The sequence below is a fragment of the Peromyscus eremicus genome, chromosome 2, assembly GCF_949786415.1.
Source record: "Peromyscus eremicus chromosome 2, PerEre_H2_v1, whole genome shotgun sequence".
Classification (NCBI taxonomy): domain Eukaryota; kingdom Metazoa; phylum Chordata; class Mammalia; order Rodentia; family Cricetidae; genus Peromyscus; species Peromyscus eremicus.
In genome coordinates, this window is record NC_081417.1 from 6685886 (window position 1) to 6698885 (window position 13000).

A 13000-nucleotide genomic window follows, 5' to 3' on the forward strand; every position below is an offset into this window, starting at 1 on the left:
TAACCAACCCCTTTTACTACCTGTAAGTTACCCCAAAATAAACCTCCTTTTAACTACATGGACTTGCCTTGTTAAATCTCCACAATAGGGGGCAATGCCTTCCTGTTTCTTGCTTTCCCAGGTTCCTGAGTCCTACAGCATCTTCTTGCCTGTCTTCACATCTGTACTCAAGCATCCTTTGTCTTCATGCCTCAGGGCTAGCACATGCTGCCTTCATTTACTCTTTAACCTTTGGCTGACACTTTAAGCCCATCTTAATTCAGGAATGGTCATCTTAAAATTACTTATGCTGTTCTGTGCTTCTGTCCCTATATGTCCAAGGAAAGGGGACACAGTAATAATAAAGGGATATTAACCAATATAGGAGTTAACAGTGTTTCTACTCTAAAGAGAACATATGGATAGAAATACTGTTGTAGCTATTGCTGGTGTCAAATGTAGTGCTAAGGACTGAGTTCTATATATTAACCCAAGTACCACAAGATGAAGGACCAGGTATAGCCCATCATACCCCCTTCATATGACCTGATAGCATTCTTCTTAAACCTTCCTCTGCTTTTCTTCTCAAGATCGCTTAAGTTTAGTCAGAAAATATGCTAAGCACATAGGTTTTTCTAGAAATAAATGGAGAAATAAATACAAAAGAGATCATCAAGATTTTGTAGCTGAAATTGTATGCAAATATAAACAGTGCATATTTAAATTAATCACTGTAATGCTATTTATATGACATCTTTTTTGAAGATTTATTTTTTTATTTTTATTTTATGTATACAAGTATTTAGCCTCCATGTATGTCTGCACCATGCACATGCTTGTAGAGTCCAGAAGAGGATGTTAGATTCCCTGGAACTGAATTTATAGATGGTTGTGAGCTCTGTGGGTTCTACAAATCAAACCCAGGTCCTTTGGAAAAACAGCCAGTGTTCTTAATAGCTAAGACATTTCTCCAGACCTTTATATAGCATTTTTTCACCCAAAATTGCAAAGCAGTTTACACATAGTCTCCATTCATCAGTAGATTATTCTGTCCATATTTGTTTTGAACCATAAATCTTTTTATTACCTTCACCTATCTACCAAATGATCGTGTGGTAATTTGTTGTGTTAACAAAGGGGCCACATTCAGAGCTAATGCCTTTGTTGATGTATATTGAAGTACATCTGGGTGTCTAGAAGAATTGCAGTCATCAGTCTGCACTTAGGTTTGCAGAAATTTATTGTGTATCTATCAAAGCCAGTTCTAATTTTCTTGATTGAAACTAGATAAATGATTACTTTGAAGGTATTGAAGGTTGTGGAATCTCTGTGCATGTACTGTTTTAAGGGCACAGTTCTCCATCTATCTATGGCAGTGTGTCACATGCCTTCACACACTGTCTTACCTTGTCCTCTGTGCCTATTTGACTCAATGCCAGATCCACTCTGCAGCCAGGACTGGTGTGAACTCATTGACTCTAGGCTCTTCTCACATGTTGTCTCAACTCCCTCCCTCTGTTTGAGTTCAAAGCAACTAAACAACCTTAGTCTCCCCTAATCCTATGTTGTATTTTGATTTCACCTTTTTCAACCCATGCAGACATTTATTGGCTTGTTATTATTTTTTCTTTCTCATGTTACACTTTGAATCTGAACAGAGACTTTGAATCTTCTCTGTCTGCCACTACCAAAGACAATGCCTGAAACATAAAAAACATCAAGAAATGTTTTATGAATGAGCAAACAAGTAGATGAGCAACTGCCTTGGCTCATATCGATGGGGCAGGAGTAATCAGCGTAATTATTTACAGCTGTGGTTGCTAGCCACACTAAAGTATTAAACTCACTGTCTCAGCTGCAGTGAGTACCTTAGTGTTTGAGGTTCCATACGTACAGATGTATTTGAGGTTCCATAAGGCTTCTAATTTTAACTAAATAGTCCTATAAAGGGAAATAGTTTCATGGTCTGCAAGCTGTCACTAAGCAGAAACTCTTAACTTCCATGCAGATAGAGGATAAACTTGAATGGCAAACTACTGAGCATCAATCATCATTCCTTTTCTGTCAATGATTGCCTCTGTCTGCATAGCATCTGAGACAGAAGATATCTGCATAGCACATACATCACATGCAGGCTTTTTAGCTGCTTCTGAAAACACAGCAGTAATATAGTTGTAATATATGTGTTATATGTATACAATTTTAAAGTCTTTCTAAACCAAACCAAATGGAAAGTCTCTTCCAACTGCTAGATGCCAGATGGTTCTGTCTGTTGCAGCTGTTTCCCAAAATTCCACAGGCTATCGGCATTGTCTTCAATTATGACTTTGATGCATTTCATTTGACCACTCTGTTCACAATCACCATAGAACATCTGCTTCTATATTCTATTGTCAGCTCCCATACAACTAAGATCCAAATAAGCAGAGAATGTTGTAGCAAATGGATAAGATTGCAAATCTCATTCCTGCTGGTTCATCCAATCCCATTGACCACAGAGGAAAAAACTAGCTTTCATATGAATTTTGGCCGTTAGTAGGACCACTATCCAACTACCCATTCTGCTGAGTGTTTTCCAACTTATCAGGAGACACCTTATACAAAGACGGAAAGAAAACAGAGAGTGTAAATATTACATTCAAGCTACAAACAAGAAAAGAAAACTTCCAAGTCAGATTCTAGACTGACAGGGCATCCATGAGTACGTACATGAGGCGTACATGAGGTATGATGAGGAGCTGGGAGAGATTAGTCAGAACAAGTCAGAGAAGAGGTATGAAGCATTCTACTATTCTCATAGGCCTGTGTTCTGAGCCACATCCCTCCCTGTCTTAGTATATAGTGTGGCCCTAGACAGGTCTGACTTAAAGTCTGAAGAAAGTTGGACCCAGACTTCATCCAAAAAGTAGCATAATAGAGCAGAAAGAATGACCATCACATTGCACAAAGAAAGAATGAGTGTTTGGTCCTTTCAGATAGAAGGATAGAAATTCAATACACATTTGGAAAAGTTGAAGAGATGATCCAGTGTCAAATACAAGAGGTACAGGAAGAGAGAAGGAAAAGCAATTTGCTCAAACACAAGATTAGAAATGAAAGGTTTTGTGACTTTCTGGATGGTGTGACTGTATATTGTTATTAAAGCACCAGAAACCTGAGATCTATGATCAGCAACTCTCTACTTCACATGTTTGAGCCAGGGGATGTGGTCGTCTTAAAAAGACATGGCCTCTTCCTCTTCTAATTACAAACAAATAGAAATCACTGAGTGCAAAAGTACAAGCCCTGAGTATGGGATAAACTAAACATCACATGCGGTGCTGAGAAAAGAATTATGGAGCTCATGTGCATAGACAGTGATTTCCAAGGTGAATTTTTTCTGTCTCTTCTACTGACAAACAGGTAAAGTATCAGAACTTAAAGATATTTTAATAAGTGCTAGAAAAAAGAAAGATGGAAAACTCCAGTGGGATTGAGGTAAGAGCTCTTTGGAGGTTTTAGTGTATCTAGGACCTGAGAGGTCAGAGTATGAGATGAGGATGGGAAAGCCAATCACCTGGAGGTCAGCAGGTTTAATTTAAGGCTTAGACAAAAATAAAACAGCTGTGGTTATTCCAGATAGAAAATATCTGAATTATCTCAGGTGATAATCTGTATCTTCTCTCTATTGGTTATGACAAATAAAATAAAATTCCACCCTGCAAGGAGCCTGATGCTGATGAAACAAAGATACCCAAGCAAACGGTCTTGATAAGGCATATTCTTTGCAATAAATAAATAAATGCAGCAGTAAGCTGTAAGTATCATATTAACAATAGTTGAGATATTTTGGTGAAGTTAGGGGTTTATTACTTTTGCTTTTTTCTATTTTTATAGTTCAGTTTTATTATTTTATAATGACTATCATATTATGAATGATGATGCATGACTAGTTCAGTGGAAGATATTACCACTCTGAATGGAAGGTTAGGCCAATCTGGAACTTCCCTCTGTTTGGGCATTATTCCACAGGTTTCTGGAAGAGGTCAGCTGGGAAATAATAAATTCCATAAAATGTTGTAGCCCTACTAGATAGCTCATGGCTTTAAGTAACTGAGACAACCTTAATTTCCTTTTAGAATATATTAATTTAGAAGAAGAATCCTGACCAAGGAATGGAAGAAGAGGTAAGGAAAAGAATGGAAATCAAAGATTGAAAGATTAATTAGAGAAAACACCCAGAACCATTTGCCTCTGCCTGGTTTGGGATGTTCATTACACCAACTAATGGACACTATATAATGATGAAAAGCCATTGTGGAAACAGCACACAAGTATATTGATTTGGCCGTCATGAGTACATTGCACTCCTCCATCCAAGAAACTGAAATGAATGGAGAGAATAACAAGATTCTCCATAAATTAAAGTCGTTCATTTTCATTTTGAGATTAAAAGGAATACCATATTATTAGCATTTTAATTGAGATCTAGCAGATGAGAACTTTACAAGGTAATTACTCTAAAAGGAATTTATTTCCAGCTCAAAAATAAATAGGTCTAGTGATAGCGATATTAGCCAGGAGGTACAATGTTGAGGAAATTGCACTGGCACCCATACCTTAATACTTGTTAGGTACAATTGTATATTAGAATATCAATTTTTAATGTTAGAGATAATACAAATAGTGTAGTACAAATATACCGAAAGCAAGCCCCACTTCTAATTAGTTTAAGAAGTAAAAAAGAATTTTAGTGTGTGGTTCTTGCCATTGGAAAGGTAACATTGGTAGAGCTCTGGGCTTGGTCCCAGTTCAACAACTTGCTCGGCATAGGCTGTACACATAAAGTGTGTCTATTGCACTAGCCATGCACTGGTTCCTTTTCTCAGAGTCATGCCTGCTGCCTGGGACTTGTCCTGCCCAGGTGGAGATAGTACTCCCATGTATAGTTGGCTCTGCCAACCCAATGAGAAAACAGTTTTGATTAAGTGAAGTTCCAGAGAAGTGAGTGCCAAGGAATGCCGAAAAGATCACACCATGGTGCAACAGACTTTACCTAAGAGATTTATTGGGGGAAGGAAGACCACTGAGCAGGAATAGGAGAGGGAGAAAGCGAGGGGGTTGGTGTCCGTGATGGCAGGGGCTTTATACAGGGTACACAACTCAAGGCTACCGGTGGAAATGAGTTGGATTTGGCTGCTGGTGATGACGTGGCTGCTGATGCTGAGGCACTGAAGCTGTGCTGGGTAGCACCTATTTCTGGAATATGAGTGGTTCTTGGTTTTCCAACACATTTTGTACTCTGCATGTTCTGAGTACTTCTACATATTTTAATCATTTTGACCAAACTTAGGCGCAAACAATAGAACTGTGGCAATCCTCACATTTCTGTTGGTTTGAAATTCGGTGTGTGAGGGCTGCAACATCTTCCCTGATGAGTGACAACCTGACAAACAGAAGACAAGAGCGTATGGAAAAGATGAAACCCCTGTGAAATGGCTCCAAATAGTGTGTGTGGGCGGGGGCAGAGTCTTTATCATTTCCCACCTTTTTTGAAAGTAATGAACCTGTAGCTCACAGGTTGGCCCCTAGATCCACCCGTATCTATCTCCTAGCACTGAGGTTACACATGCATGCCCCCAGTCTTTGTGTGGGTCATTGAGATCTGAACCTGCTGAACCATCTTCCCAGCCTTCAAGTAACGATTTTGAAATAAACTATTTAGGGTTGTTCTGGGGCTTTATTCTCTTGTTTGCTTGAGTTGATCTCTACTTTGCATTCTGCTATGAGGTATTAGGTCTGGAAAAAGAGGATGCTGTGGAATGTACTGCAAAGAGAAAGTATAAACAATGTTTGCACCTAAATTCATTTAAGATGGCTAAATTTTGCATAGTTTGTAAAATGTTTAAACTGAGACCCTGCTGTCAAAGAAGGGACCCATGCACCTTGGAGTGCTCCCTTGTGGACTCAGACTAGACACAGACCACATCCAAACACCAATTTCCAGCACAAAGACGTCCTTTATTATGCAAGATAGAAAGACAGGGTAACTGAATCTGAATCAGGAGGAAACAGCAGCAGCTGGCTCTGCAGGAGTCGTTTTTTACGGAGGAAAAGGGGGAGGTCCATGCTAGGGTGCCTTGGTAAGTACTGATTGGAATGTTGTTTAATGTAGCCAAATAAGGAATGTTGACAGCTGGGCCTTGGTAGTAAGCCTCAGGAATGAGGAAGTGGCCAAATGAGGGAGTCTGGTGGTTTAGCAATAGAAAGAAGGAGTGAGGGCAGGACCCAAAGTTGCCATGTTTGGGCCTGTTAGAGCCCTCAGTCAATGTCAGCCTTCACGACAAAAATGTGGGCTTTTATGTGCACAGTGTGACCAGAGTTGTAGAAGGTGGGTAAATACTCCTCTCCCAGAAGCCTGACAATGGAGATATGTTTAGAATTCACACTTAGGTGATTTTGTCATCATGTGAGCATCACAGATCAGCACACATACAGACCAAAGCAGCTAGAGTCTCGCAGAGATGATACCATGTGACAAGAGGTTACCATGGCTGCAGTCCTGTGCTGATTTGATCATTATACACACAGGTAACTACGTTTCAATGGGATGAGACAGGACTGAAATACAAACTGTACTGTCAACCATATCCACCTTCTATCCAGTTCCCCGCCTCTCTCTCACTAGCCCTGTCAGATACTTTTATTCTACTCTATCTAATCGACATTTTAGCTTCCAATGGGTAGGGCAGCTCTAGTGTCCTATAATTCTTTGGGGACTACTATAAACTACAATTTAATTACACATTCAAAATAATTCAAGATGTCAGTTGTAAACACATGCCTGCCTGTAGTTGCAGGTACTTAGAAGGCTGGGTAGAAAGATTGTGAGTTTGAGAACATTCTGAGCAGCTCAGTAAGGTCCTTTCTCAAAATAAAACAAAGAAAAAAGGTCATAGATGCCAATAACTCCAAAACAGCACTTCCCAAACAACACCATTGTCACACCAAGCTGTCTCAGTGAGACTGTCCTGGCACTTCAATTCAGAACATTTTATTGACTTTTCTATAACGGGGTTCCAGATTTCCTTCCTTCCACGTTGATAACAGTGGACCAAGTGTGGATTCATCACTCTCACTTCATTAGCCGCTTGTTTAATTCAGTATAAATGGGAATGTCTTGCCGGAATCTTCCTGGAATAAGCACTTTACCAGCAGTGTGGTGACCCACAGGTTGAGAACTGTTTTATATGCTGTTTTAAATGCATATGTTATAGTTGGCAAGTGTAAGCTTGTGTGGTCAGGTTGTAAGGGCAACAGCCCATTGTTTCACTGTTTCCACAGGTCATTCTACTCCAAGTAGCAAGCAGAATCATGTTTAGAAATGGGCAGTACATTCAGTGCTTTAAATAAGCCTATAAAATAAATCAATATCTAGTAATTGTTCTTTTTTTAAACTTATTTTACTTCAAATGTCCCACATTTAGGCATTTTTAACAGGACAGAGAAACTTCCTTGGTCCACTGTGCTGCCTCCTTCATGGAGCTCTAGGAGAATGGATGCCACAAGGTTAACCAGGGGTCTGGGCAACAGATGTAGTGGATGAAATCACTTTTGAAGTTTGGCATCCATGAGCATTCCTACCTTTGTCTTGAATGCTCTGCCTCAGCTGTAATTTCCTATACTTTAATCCCTCGCTCCCTCCCTTGCTCCCTCCCTCTCCTTTCCTCCCTCCCTCCCTCCCTCCCTCCCTCCCTCCCTCCCTCCCTCCTTTCTTCCCTCCATCCCTCTTTTCCTTCCTACCTCCCTCCTTTCTTTTCTCTGTCCCTCTCTCTCCCTCCCTCCTTTCTTCACTCCCTCCCTTTTGTCCTCCCCTCCCTTCTTTTCACCATTCCTTTCAAAATGAGGACATGCTGAACTTTCCAGACTAGTCTCAAACACCTGCATTTTACCCATCATTCTACCTCAGTCCCTGAGTATGTGGGGCTACAGATATACGTTCCCTCTCTCAGCTCTTGGCTGCTCTCTCATCTCTGCTGTGAGGTCTTGGCTGCTTAGCAACTTTCTAATCATCCATTGAGTGACAGCTCAAGGTCTCAACACTCCCACCACTTGCCCTGGAAGAATTAGACATTTCCTCATGACATGCCTCATGTATTTGACCCAATTTTACTGGGGTATTGGTCATGTCCTGTTGCTGCCATCTGGTGCTTACCACCGTGAGCCTCCCAAAAAGGGTGCCGTGTGTTAATCAGACCTATGTCCCTGCATTTTAACAGAGTGTCTGTGATGTTTCGGAACCCAAGTAACATTATTTGATCTTTGGTGTGTTCCTCCCCAAGAGCACAATGAGGCCTCTGAATCTCTAGAGCCCTCTTCCAGAGATTCAACCAAATGTAAATGAAATATTCAGAACAACTTGGCACCTACACTGGTGTGTACATATTTCATCTTATAGTTATTTCTTAAATAATACACTATAATTACTTACATATCATTTGTATTGCAGTAGACATTATAAGAAATTCTAAAGGAAATCTGAAATCTCTAAGAGGATTGTGTAGGTTTTATGTGGGACTTGATCATCCAAGGGGAGCTCATCCCAGAACTGACCTCCACAGCCACTGAGGAACAACAAAATATTCACATGCATCCACATTAAATGATATGGAGACACTACTGTAACAGGAAACCCTAAGTGACCTGGTGTTGAAGAGTATGGGGTTTTATTTTCCCAGTAACAAAGCATAACAAGCACTCCACCTTGTGGATGGCTCCCTTCCAATACCTTGTCCATTTGAACATGTGACTTTCTGGCCATTGTGCATATGGCCATTTGGAGCAGAGGAAGAGGAGAATAGGCAGACTTGGAGTGGGCAGAGCACTTGCCTCAATTCTGGTCCCCAGGGCATCATCATGAACCTCTACTAAGTGCTCAAGAGAATGAGGAGCACGCATTTGGAAGGGGAGCTGGCATTCTCAACTGTGAGGAATTTCTTTCGCCCTTGGTTCTTTACTTTTTGGATGAACAATTAAATTTTTTATATACTATATTATATATATAGTATATATATACTCCCTCCCCTAGTACCTCCTAGATCCTCTAAATATTCCTCATTCCACTCCTTCCTTCTCTCTTCAGAAAACAAACAAAAAAGGATTAAAAATGAAAAAGAGAGAAACACACACATACACACACAAACCCATATAACTGTAAAATCAAAAACCATAATATACAAGCAAAAGACCAGCAAGTCAAAAAAATGCCCAAACAAAGCCATAATGAGACAAAAAGTCTACAAGAATACCACTGATTCATTTTGTGTTGACCACCTCCTGCTGGGCATGGGGCAAACCCTTAAATGTTATTAATACACCCAGTGAGACTCCATTGAAGAAAACTAATTTTTCCCTTGTTGTCAATTGGAGATAGCTTCAAGATTAGGGGTGAGAGCTGGTATCTACTTCTCCTATTCAATGCTGGGACCTCATCTGGCTTGAACCTGTTAAGGCCCTGTGCATGCTGTCAGTCTCTGTGACATTGGCTATGGGATTGTCATATATAATCTTTATTATATTACATTATATTCCCTCCATCCCTATCCTATCCATGACTCTTACCATTGTGCAATGTTGCAATTTTCAAAAGCTTTCTCTGTGTCTATTGTAAACAGAGGTGAAATTTTTCTGTCCCAACTGCCTGGTCCCAAACAAACACACAAGACGTATTAACTACAAAATGATTGGACAATAGCTCAGGCTTATTATTAACTAGCTCTTACATTAAATTAACCCGTTTCTGTTCATCTTTGTATTGCCATGTGGCCCATGGCTTTACAGGTCCTCTGGCATCTTGCTTCTTGGGCGGCTTGCTCGAATCTTTCCTGACTCTACCATTCTTCATCCCAGTCCTCAGTTTGGTTGTCCTGCCTAACTGTATCCTGCTTTGCTATAGGCCAAACAGCTTTATTATCAACCAGTGAGAGTAATACATATTCACAGCATACAGAAGTATCATCCCACACAAGTCTATTAAGATTTTTGTGTGATTTTTAGTCCATTTATGTAATGAACTGCATTTATTGATTCTTATATGCTAAATAATTCCTGGTAACTACATTAAAATCAACCTGCTCATGATGAATGATTTATTTAATCTCATCTAGAGTTTTATTTTCAAGTGTTTGTTGAGAATTTTTATATCATGGAGGTAAGTCTGTAATTTTCATTTTTTTAATGATGTCTTGGTCTGGTTTTAGTTTCAGGGCAATATTGGCTTCATAAAGGGGGTATGGAAACCGTTCCTCTTTTTCTACTGAATGGACTAATTTGAGTGTGTTTGATGTAAAATCTCTGAAGTTCTGGTAAAATTCTGCATCTGGTCCTGGGTTTTCTTTAGTAAGCAGATTTCTATTACCGCTTCAACCTCATTGCTCATATAGTTCTATGTAGATTATTTATTTTAGCTTGTTTTAATTTTATATATTATATGCATCTAGAACTTCTTCCATTTCTCTCAAGTTTTTCAGTTTAGTAAAGTATACATTTTAAAACTTTCTCATGATTTTATGGATTTCATTGGTATCTGTTGTAACACTATATCTCCCTTTTCACTGCAAATTTTGTTAGGTTTTATTCTTCTCTCTCCTTTGGTTGCTTTGGCTAAGGATTTTTCAATTTTCCTTATCTTGTCAAGGAACCAACTCTTTGTCTCATTAATTTGTAATTTTTTCCTTCCTCTTTCATTAATATCTGCCCTGATTTTGATCATTTATTTCAATCTACTGTTTTGGGTTTTGGTTTATTCTCATTTTTCAAAGACCTTAAGGTGTATCATTAGTTTGTTTACTTAAAATCTTTCAAATTTTTTCATGTAGGTACTTAAACTTTCCTCTTAAGACTGTCTCCATTGTGTTCAACAGATTTTGATTTGTTGAGTCTTCCTCTTCATCCAATTCTAGTAATGTTTTCATTTCCTTCTTGATGTCGTAGTGACTTGTAAATCATTCAGTAGTATGTTGTTTAGACTTCATGAGTTCATATACTTCTGTAGTTTCTGTTGCTGTTGACATCTAATTATTTCCCATGGTGACCAGACAGAATATATGTTGTGATTTCAATTCTCCTATATTTGTTGAGATTTGCTTTGTGTTCCTAATATGGGACCAATTGTGGTAAATGTTCTATAGACTGCCATACAGTATGTATATTCTTCCTTTCTCAGGCGAAAACTTCTGTGGGTGTCTGTTAGGTCCTTATAATTTAATGATGTTATTTAATACCAGCATTTCTCTGTTTATTTTTTGTTTGGATGAGCTGCCTATTGGTAACAGTTGGGTACTAATGTCACCTACATCATTGTGCTGGGATTATTAATATGTGTCTTACATAGAGTGTTTATTTTACAAAATTGGCTTCTTGAGTTTTTCATTTCAATCATCATTTCAGTTTGGTTTCTCTTCAGCAATTCTATCTTATTTTTAAAAATTTTATTTTCATATCTTGGATTGGCTTCTTTGTTTTGACTAACTGGACCCTACTGGGATGGACTGTACTGCACTGTGCCAGACCACAGCAGATTTCACAGGACTGCACCATACAGCACTGGACTGGACCAGACCAGACCACGCTAGACCCTTACAACATTATCCACGTATCCACTGATGGGCACCACTGTTGATTCTGCATGTTAGCTGTTGTGTATAGTGCTGTATTAACTTTAGCCACAAAACTGACCCTTTGGAATGCTGAGTTCTTTTCCCTCAGATATGTACTCAGAAGTAAAATAGCTGAATCGTATATATTTATTTTCAATTTTACCAGGAAACTCCATATGCTTCTCTACAATTGCTGCACTAGTTTATATTCCCATAAATTCTCCATTTTTCACATTTATGGTATTTATTTATATGTAATTATCTACTTATCTATAACATTCATTCTAATTGGGATGAGATGATAGTTCATCATAGTTTTGATATAAATTTATTGAGCACATTTTGTACTGAGTTTTGATATACACAGTTTTATACTGAGTTTTGATATAGACTTATATTGAGCATTTTGTGTTTTCCACTTATTTCTTCTTTTGAGAATTTTGGTTTTGTTTTGGGGAGATGGTTCACTAGGTAAAAGGACTTTCTGAGGAAGCCTAATCACCTGAGTTTCATATGGGTAGAACTCAGTAGTTCTTGACACAGTAGTTCAAGAATGTGAAATTCTATTGTGCCCTTACAGGAAGATGGGAAGTGAAAACATGAGAATCTTCAAAAGCTCATGGCCAGCTAGCATGGCTAACACACTGGGGGAAAAACACTGTCCTAAACAAGGTAGGAAGGCAAAGTTGACACCCAAAGGTTGTCCTCTGACCTCCATGTGTACCCTGTGGCACACGAGCAAGCTCACACATGAGCAAGCACCAAGCACACAACACACACACACACACACACACACACACACACACACACACACACCTGTAAAAAAAAACCCAATTCAGTATGATGTTAAATTATTTACCCTATATAAAACTAGATTATTTGTTAGCTAAATATAAATAATCAGCAAACATTTTCTTCCATCCTGTAGACTACTTTAGATATTTTCTTAGATTTTCAGTTTTACATAATCCATTTTGTCTGTATTTCCTTTTATTTTCTATGTGTTGGGGGTCATATTAAAAACTCATTGCCTATTCCATTATCTTAAAGCATACCACAATGCTTTCTCCTAGTGGTTTAGTAATTTCAGAACTTATATGTAGATACTTAATCCATTTTGAGTTGATGTTCATAGAGGCAGGGGGATTGGCTTAGTTAGGGTTTCTATTGCTGTAAAAAGACACCATGACCATGGCAACTCTTATAAAGGAAAACATTTAATTGGGGTGGTTTACAGTTTCAGAGGTTTAATCCATTATCTTCATGGTAAGACATGGTGGTGTGCAGGCAGACATGGTGCTGGAGAAGGAGCTAAGAGTTCTACATCTTGATCAGTTGGCAACAGGAAATGAACTGTTTACCTCACTGAACATAGCTCGAGCAAA

The 13000-nt window shown here is 38.8% G+C and overlaps 1 protein-coding gene across 1 annotated transcript in view; it reads left to right on the forward strand.

Moving 5' to 3' along the window:
• Positions 1-13000, forward strand: part of Xkr4 (XK related 4) — a 414832-nt gene that overhangs the window by 172354 nt on the left and 229478 nt on the right. The window lies entirely within an intron of this gene.